Here is an 8,272-nt window from a genome sequence, read left to right as displayed (position 1 = left end):
TAAATTATACCGTGAATTAAATTTTGTTCATTGAAAGAAGGGAGCCATCTCATTTACTTGGTATTATCAACATGATTATTCTATTTGGAAACGAAGCTGAAAAATAGTCAACTTTTAAGAATGGACTAAATTGCCTCTAAGCGTCCTGGTTCCTGACAGCCCCTCATGGTGGCTTAAGTCCTGCCCTGAGGAGCCACCGCTGACGGGTAGTGCTTATAGCAGCCCCCCAAAGGGGAATGTGGGCAGTGGCAGGCGGCAGGGAGTTACCACCTTTTTAAAAAATTTATTTATTTGACAGAGAGAGACACAGCGAGAGAGGGAACACAAGCAGGGGGAGTGGGAGAGGGAGAAGCAGGCTTCCCGCGGAGCAGGGAGCCTGATGTGGGGCTCGATCCCAGGACCCTGGGATCATGACCTGAGCCGAAGGCTGACGCTTAACGACTGAGCCACCCAGGCGCCCCACCACTTTTAATTTCAGAAATTTCTCAGTTCAGACTGGTGTTTTTAAGCAAGATAATAAAAATTCAGGTCCTTTTCTCTTCAACTCTTACAAACAACTGTTGTATTGCCACCGTAACAAATTGCAGAAACTTGGAAGCTTAAAACAACACAGATCTATTACCTTATATTCTGGAAGTCAAAATTCTGGAATACGTCTCACTGGGCCCAAATCAAAGTGTCAGTAAGGAAGCTCTAGAAGAATCTGTTTTCTTGTGTTTTCAGGCTTCTAGAGGCCTCCCCGTATTTCCTGGCTGGTTCATAACTCGCATCCATTGTTAAAGCCAGCAACGGCGAGTTGCGTCTTTCTCCCAGGGAATCATTCTGACACGGATTCTCCTTCCTTCCTCTCTCACTTATAAGGAATCTTATGATTACCCCAAACTCACCTGGATGATCCAGATTAATTGCCTTGTGTCAAAGTCAGTTGATTAGCAACCTTATTCCATCTGCAATCTTAATCCCCCCCGCCCTTGCCATAGAACCTATTCACAAATTCCAGGGATTAGAATGTAGACATCTTTAGGGGCCGTGATTCTGCTTTATCACAATTATACAGCGGATGACTTAACAAAAATTCTGTTTATGAAGAAGCGTTTGTGATGAGAGTAGTCATGGGAAATACCTCTCAAAGATTACAAGACTTGTTGAAACAAAGGCTTTGATATTTGGCAGAGCAGAAAAGCAAGAATAAACTAAAGATAAAGGAATCAGTTCAGAAAGAGAGAAAGCCCATGTGACTGCCTTGTCCTAATGTGGGCTTTTTAACATGTTATAACCAGAGTTATTGTTTTTAGATTTAAGCATTAACAAATGACTCAGAGGCTTCTGTTTTGTGTCTACTTCTTTAGTCTCTCCTGTCTGGGTGCTCTCCACACGAATAAGTAATTAAATTCTCATTTCCAGGTTTACTAAATTTTGAAATTATTTTTCCTCCAAAATATTTTTCCTAGCCTTTCAGGGAAAGAAGAGAAAATGAATCACCAAGGTCAATGCATTCTTTTCTGGTCACTTCTGAAATCACAAAGCATCAGTGGTTGTTGTATTTTTAGCCTGATTTTCTACCTGAAGGAATTGGACACTAGATTTGGTCAAAGACATTTTCTTCTTGAGCACTGGCTGCAAACATTTTTTTTTTCTTTCTTTCTTTCTTTTTTTTTTTTTAGAGAGGGAGAGAGGGAGGGTGTAGGAGCAGAAGGAGAGGGAGCGAAAGAATCTCAAGCAGGCTCCATGCCCAGCCCAGAGCCTGATGCGGGGCTCGATCTCCTGACCCTGAGATCATGACCTGAGCCAAAATCAAGAGTTGGACTGAGCTACCCAGGTGCCCCATGCAAACAATGTGTGACATGACTCTTCTTATGGAGTTATTGGCTCCATTTGAAATTAAAAAGAGCAGTAAGTGTAGAAACATATGGGTTATCGCACTTTTGAAGTCCTAGTTTCTCTGTATTTTTAGTGTGACAGGAACATAAGACGTGAAAGTTTGTTGTGTGAATGCAGAAGCAAAGATAAGTACGCTCCTTTGGTGCCCACAGAATAGTGGGATAGAGAAGGGAGAAACAGAATGGCTCTTTGGAGAAAGAAAGAAAGGAGGGGCCAAAATAGAAATCTGAACGGAAACTTGGCTTCCAGTTTTATAATTAGGGATTATCTAGAAATGGTTCAGAATACTGGAGTAAGTGCATTCTGCTCATTCATTACAGATCAGTTGTAAGCCCAGGAAAGAAGAAGCTAGAACAGAAACCAAAAGGGATTTTGACTATAGAAGAAAGGCCAGGAGTCTAAAGATAGAACAGCATCTTGTATATTGATTCTTATACCTAAATTCAGTTTTTTCTCAATGAAAATTTTAAACACCTCAGATAAAATTTAATTCAACAAACATGGGTGGCAGTCTATTTTTCTAGGCCATTACCCACCAACACATGAATGACAATCTGTGACCTCAAAGGAGCATATGATCTCCCTGGGAGGGTAAGATATTAACCTAGAACAGGTAATAGTGTGGGGCGCTATTTGAAATTTTTTATCCTGGAAACCTTTAAACATCCACAAAAATGGAATGGCATTAATCAACCTCCAGGTCCCCATTACTTGCTTCAATCAACGACCATCAGTATCTGACCAAGCTTGTCTCCTTCACGCTCCTCTCCACACTATTATCTGCTGGATTATTTTAGAACCGATCTTAAATATCACTGATGTGTGTGGCATTTAAACTAAGTTTTGTAGATAGAGCTAAAGGAGTTCAGAGAGGACAAAGATGCAGAGAAGTCTTTATGGAGAAAGTATGAGTTGACTTAATCTTTTTTTTTAAGATTTTATTTATTTATTTGACACAGAGAGAGCGAGAGCAGGAACACAAGCGGGGGGAGTGGGAGAGGGAGAAGCAGGCTTCCTGCGGAGCAGGGAGACCGATGTGGGGCTCGATCCAGGGACCCTGGGATCATGACCTGAGCCGAAGGCAGATGCTTAACCGGCGGAGCCGCCCAGGCGCCCCTGTATAACATTATTAACAAGATTTTTTTACATTTTTTTTCAGCAGTCTTTGAAATCCAGTGTTCACACTTAGAGCCCGTGTGTCACTTAGACCAGCACATTGCAGTGCTCACTGGCTGGTATATGGGACAGCGCCACTGGGGAGAGACCAGAGAAGCTTCTCCAGAGGGTGAGGCACGGCCTGGGGCTTGTGGGGGTCACGGCCCAGAGGGGAGCAGGGGCTGGAGGGGTGCGCGGTCTGCCAGCTCTGAGGGTGACGTGCAGCCAGGGTGGCGGGTCCAGCCCAATTTTGATGGAAACTGAATGTTGTGGGGAGTATGTTTTAATGCACATCTGGTATTTTTTTTCTCTGACTGATTTCCCAGGAGAGGAGATAAAGAAGTGGTCGAGTTGTCATTACACCTAATTGATTTAATGACTATTCCCCGCCCCCAACACCCCGACTGTCCGTCTCCAGCTTTCTTTTCAAAGTGGAAATAAATCTTGCAAAACTTGGTTGTAAAACTTATTCATCTCGCCTTAATCGTCAGTGTCTTGCTCAAGACATGTTTCAGTGTTAACCAAGAGCGGAATCTCTCAAGGCAAGTGATTTCAGAAGTGCAAGGTATGTTCCCATAACCTTTCTTCAACTTTAATTTCATTTCAAAATAATTGCAAACACACAGAAGAGTGACAAGAAGAGTACAACTCCAATATACCCTTTACCCAGATGCACCAATTCTAACATTTTGCCACACATGTGTGCGAACTTACATATACTTGTGTGTATATCCATATATATACATTTCTCGTGTCATTATTTTTTTTATGAAACAAATCGCAGACATTATGCTCCTTTACCCTTCTCTTCAGCTGGTATTTCCTGAAATCAAGGGCAATCTGTTAACAATAAGTACAGTGCAATTATCAAAATCAGGAAATCTAACATTAACATAATATATACTATCTAATTCCTAGTTTATTTTCAAATCTGTCCTGTTATTCCAATAACATCCTTTAGAGCAATTCCCCCCCAACGCCGCCCCTCCCCCATTCTGGATCCAGTCCAAGATCATGCCCTGTATTTAGTTGTCATGCCTCTTTAGTCTCTTTTAATCTGGAACATTCCCTCAGGCCACTTTATCTTTCACATTATTTGTGAAGACTATTGGCCAATTTTTTATGGAGCACCCCTCACTTTGGAGTTGTCCGATGTTTCCTTGTACTTAGGTTCAGGTTATGCATTTTGAGCAGGGATACCTCGTAAATGATATTACTCCCTTTCCAGGGCATCTCATCTTCCAGTAACTGTTGATCACTTTGAGTTCATTAAATTGGAAAGGATATGATTTAACCAGAAATATATCCAATCTCTTAGCACAGGGCAAGGCATGGGGTAGGCTCTGGAACATTGTTGATTGAGGTTTGGAGGCCTTATGTCAGTAAGAGAGGCCAGTCCAATTGTCACATGAACTTTATAAACAAAGTTTCATTCACAGAAAAAGCAGCAAGCTTGTTCTGATTTTAGTATATATGAGAAAATTCTGAACATGTTTAGAGTGTGATATCATTGAAAATATTTACATAGATGTAAGGAGACAGGTCGCACACACAAGAACCCTTTCTTCCTTGTTAGAACAGTTCAGTTTTTATAAGAGTCTACATTGCAGAAGTTTCGCAGCTTGCCCTCTTTACCTTCAGCATTTTCTTAGTTCACTGGGTTTGGACAGTAATACCCTTGCACATGTACTTAGCATTCATTCACTCATTTATTCGTTCACTCATTCATTCATTCAGCACGAGGGAGTGGGGTGGGTAGATGGAGGGAGACGGAGAGAGAATCTTAAGCAGGCTCCATGCCTAGCACAGAGCCCAATGTGGGGCTCAATCTCAGGACCCTGAGATTATGACCTGAGCCAAAATGAAGAGTTGGACGCCCAACTGACTGAGCCACCCCAGCGCCCCCTTTCTTTTATTAATCATGGGAATTGTAAAGCTTTTTTAGCTTTGTTGCTAAATGGTATATATTCATTCATCCTTTAAAAAATGGAACAGGGGGTTTTGCTCGATACCCCTAACTAAATAAGGAAATGCAAAAGTAACAGAGCTCAGTGCAGACTGCCCAGCTGTATAAAATAGAACAGGCTGGTGTTCCAGAGCCTGAGACCTCTGAGCAGAATCAGATTCAAGGCCCAGCACCACCACAGTCTCATCTTGGCTTCTCCTGGGACCCACGGATCCCAGCTGGGAAAGGGGGCATGCCTAGAAGCTGACACTTGCTGTCTTGGCTCCCTTACTTCTCACCCATTCACCCCGGAGTGCAAATTCCATTACAGTTTTGAGTGCGTGCTTGTGTGTGGGTTGAGGGTGCCGATTACAACGGGTCATGAAAAGTGCAGTGTTTGGAGTGGAGAGCACCTCCATATAGCCATATCTGGATTTCTGGGGGAAGTTGGATAGACCACGGTTCATTGCAGTCGCCAATGCTTTAAAGTTTAAACATTTAACTATGTTTTGTTGTTCTTTTGACCAGTTCCTCACTACCTTCTGACATGGGGAGATACCTACAAAGTCAGGGCTATGTGCCGGACTGGTCAAGGCAGGTGCCTTTGTGAAACCAAGGGTTTTAGTTGCTATGTTTGTTTGTAATTTCTCACCACACCCCCATTCCCTCCAAGTTCCTGTGGGGAGGACTGTGTGGATGGACTTACGTATGCCATATGGATCTAAGCAGGTGGGGCTGTCAGAACGGGACAGGGAGAGGGTGTGGGGACAGACCCCACTGAAGTCACAAACTGAACAGAAGCTGGGGACAGTGATATGGAGCAAGCGGAGCGCCAAATGTTTTTAAAAGTATAAAAAGCCCACCAGATCAGAACTCTCTATCTATGGAGTTGGCATTTCAGGATTTCTATCTTTAAAGGTTGTATTACTTTCCGTGTTAGTCCTTGTTTGACGGTGCTCTCACTTGCCCCTCTGCTGAATGGAGCGTGTGAGGGGCACAAACGGGACGTGTAGCTCGGGAGTCTGGAGCCTGGAAGGAGCCATCTGCCGGGCCGTGCTCTCGGGCCCACGGCTCTGACTCACGCGGCCTGGATCGCAGGCTGGGCACCGGCTCCTGTCTTCTCCAAGCCTGTGTGTTCACGCTCAGGTCTTTCTTTTCTACCCGTGGCAGCCAACTTGGTTTGTAAGTCATTACTTGCATTTGCACCTCATGGTTCTGTTTGATTGCTGTTTAACCAATGCAGAAGATGACTCCAGTGATCCTGATGAGCCAGTCATTAGGAATGGGAGGGTTTTGAGTCCAAGAGGTCTGTGGGACACTATTCAGTCCATGAGTGCGCAGCGGCACAAGGGTCCTGACTGGGGAACGGTACATTTTAAGAGAAAAGGCCAAGCAGAGGCGTTGCTGGGTGGTGCAGTTGGTTCGGTATCTGACTCTTGGTTTTGGCTTAAGTCCTACCTCAGGGTCCTGAGATCCAGCTTTGTGTTGTCTGGTGCTCAGCGTGGCGTCTGCTTGGGTTTCTCTCCCTCTCCCTCTGCCCCTCCCCACCCTGCCCACCCCCCTGCGCCCCCTGCTTGCATGCTCTGTCTCTCTCTCTCAAATAAATAAATCTTAAAAAAGAGAAAAGAGAAGAGGAAAGAGAAGAAAAGAAAAGAAAAAAAAAAAGAAAAGAAAAGGCCAAGCAGAGCTTGTAAAAGCTACTCAGCTGACTCTGGAGCTTCTATTGTTTGAAAACCATCTGAAACTATTTGGGAAACTTATGCTATTTTAAAACAAGTTATAGTCTTAGGAAAGATTGGAATTAAGCTACTGCTTGTTTCTGTTCACAACAAATCGTTCAAATTTCTGGGTTGCCTTGCCAAGGTAAAAAATCAGCCTCCCCATTAGCCCTGGGGCAGACATTATTTATTGCCTACCCTAAAGCCATTCTCTGATTCCTCCTTCCCTGATGCAGTTTGAGTTCTGGGGGGAGATCTCTAGTTCTCCAAGACCAGGAGATCCAGCCCCTGTGATCAGCTTCTGGCTCATACCATGAGGGGAGGTCTGCTGGTGAGCCTCAGGGAATATTTTCCTCTCCTGTAAGTGGAGGGCACACCAGGTCAAGTTCTTTGTGGACACTGAAATTTGTATTTTGCATATTATTCAAGTGTCACAGAATGTTATTTTTTCCCCTTCAACCATTTAAAGATATAAAAAAACTTTCTTAGCAGGCTGTACTTAACTAGAAGACAGGCTGGATTTGGCCCATGGGCTGCAGATTACCGACCCCTGTGCTCTGCAAAGGGGGTGCTTACAAAAAAGAAATCTTTTTGATTTACAGGAAGGGAAAACTAAAAGTAGGGAAAAGACAGGCTTTAAAGTTGTGTTGTCCTTCCACTTTTGTCCTGACACAAAAGAAAACCTCTGGGCAGATGCAAAGGGCTAAGAGATAGGAGAGGACTGGAAACCCATGTGAATGGAAGAGATGTTCAAGGACTTTTATGTTCTCGAGGTGTGGGTGAAGAAGCTCTCCCCTCAGCCCCTGCCACCGAGATATTTACCCACATTTTCTTTTATTAATCCCATTGTTTCAGCTTTTGGATTTTGGTCTCTAATTGAGCTACGGTTCACTTCATATGCAATGTTAGGTGGTGATTCTGTTTTATTTTTATCCATAGAGTAGCAAGATTTCCCAAGATCATCTTTGGAGAAACCCGTTTTTCCCTAAATTGTTGTGGAGGATGGTTGGGGGCAGCCTGGCTGTCACCCGGGGAAGGGGAGCGTCAAATGTCAGGGTATGCACCCAGGGTACATATGAAGTCCTCATAGCCACAGGGATCTTAAGACCATAGGGAAAATGTACAGGCAACATTTACGGAACAGAAGGCCACATGCATTCCCCAGCACACCCTCTTTACCAAACACCGGGAAACCGAGAATCACCTTAAACACAGAACAGTGGGTGGGGGGATATGGCAGTGAGGAGAGTGAATAAGAGAATACAGAAATAACTAAATAAAGCAAGGGAACGGATATGTGGAGATTAATGCCAGGCACATACCTCAAATGGAGGAATAAAGTTAACTCTCTTCATATAGGTTGATTTTTTTTTTTTTTTTAAAGTAATGAGCATCTTGAAAAACCAGATCTGGGTCATGTTGTGACCTGGGGTGTCCTGATCATGCCTGCCTTCCAAGTGAAAGTTTGCTAATTTATCATGCCACAGCAAAGCAGCTTCCTCGTAGGTGGAGTGGCGGACCTGTTGATGAATGAAAAAATGCCGGAGGTTTTTGTGAGACAAGGGTAGGGGTT

The sequence above is a fragment of the Zalophus californianus genome, chromosome 12 (genome assembly GCF_009762305.2).
Source record: "Zalophus californianus isolate mZalCal1 chromosome 12, mZalCal1.pri.v2, whole genome shotgun sequence".
Classification (NCBI taxonomy): Eukaryota; Metazoa; Chordata; class Mammalia; order Carnivora; family Otariidae; genus Zalophus; species Zalophus californianus.
Note: the sequence above shows the minus strand (reverse complement) of the source record.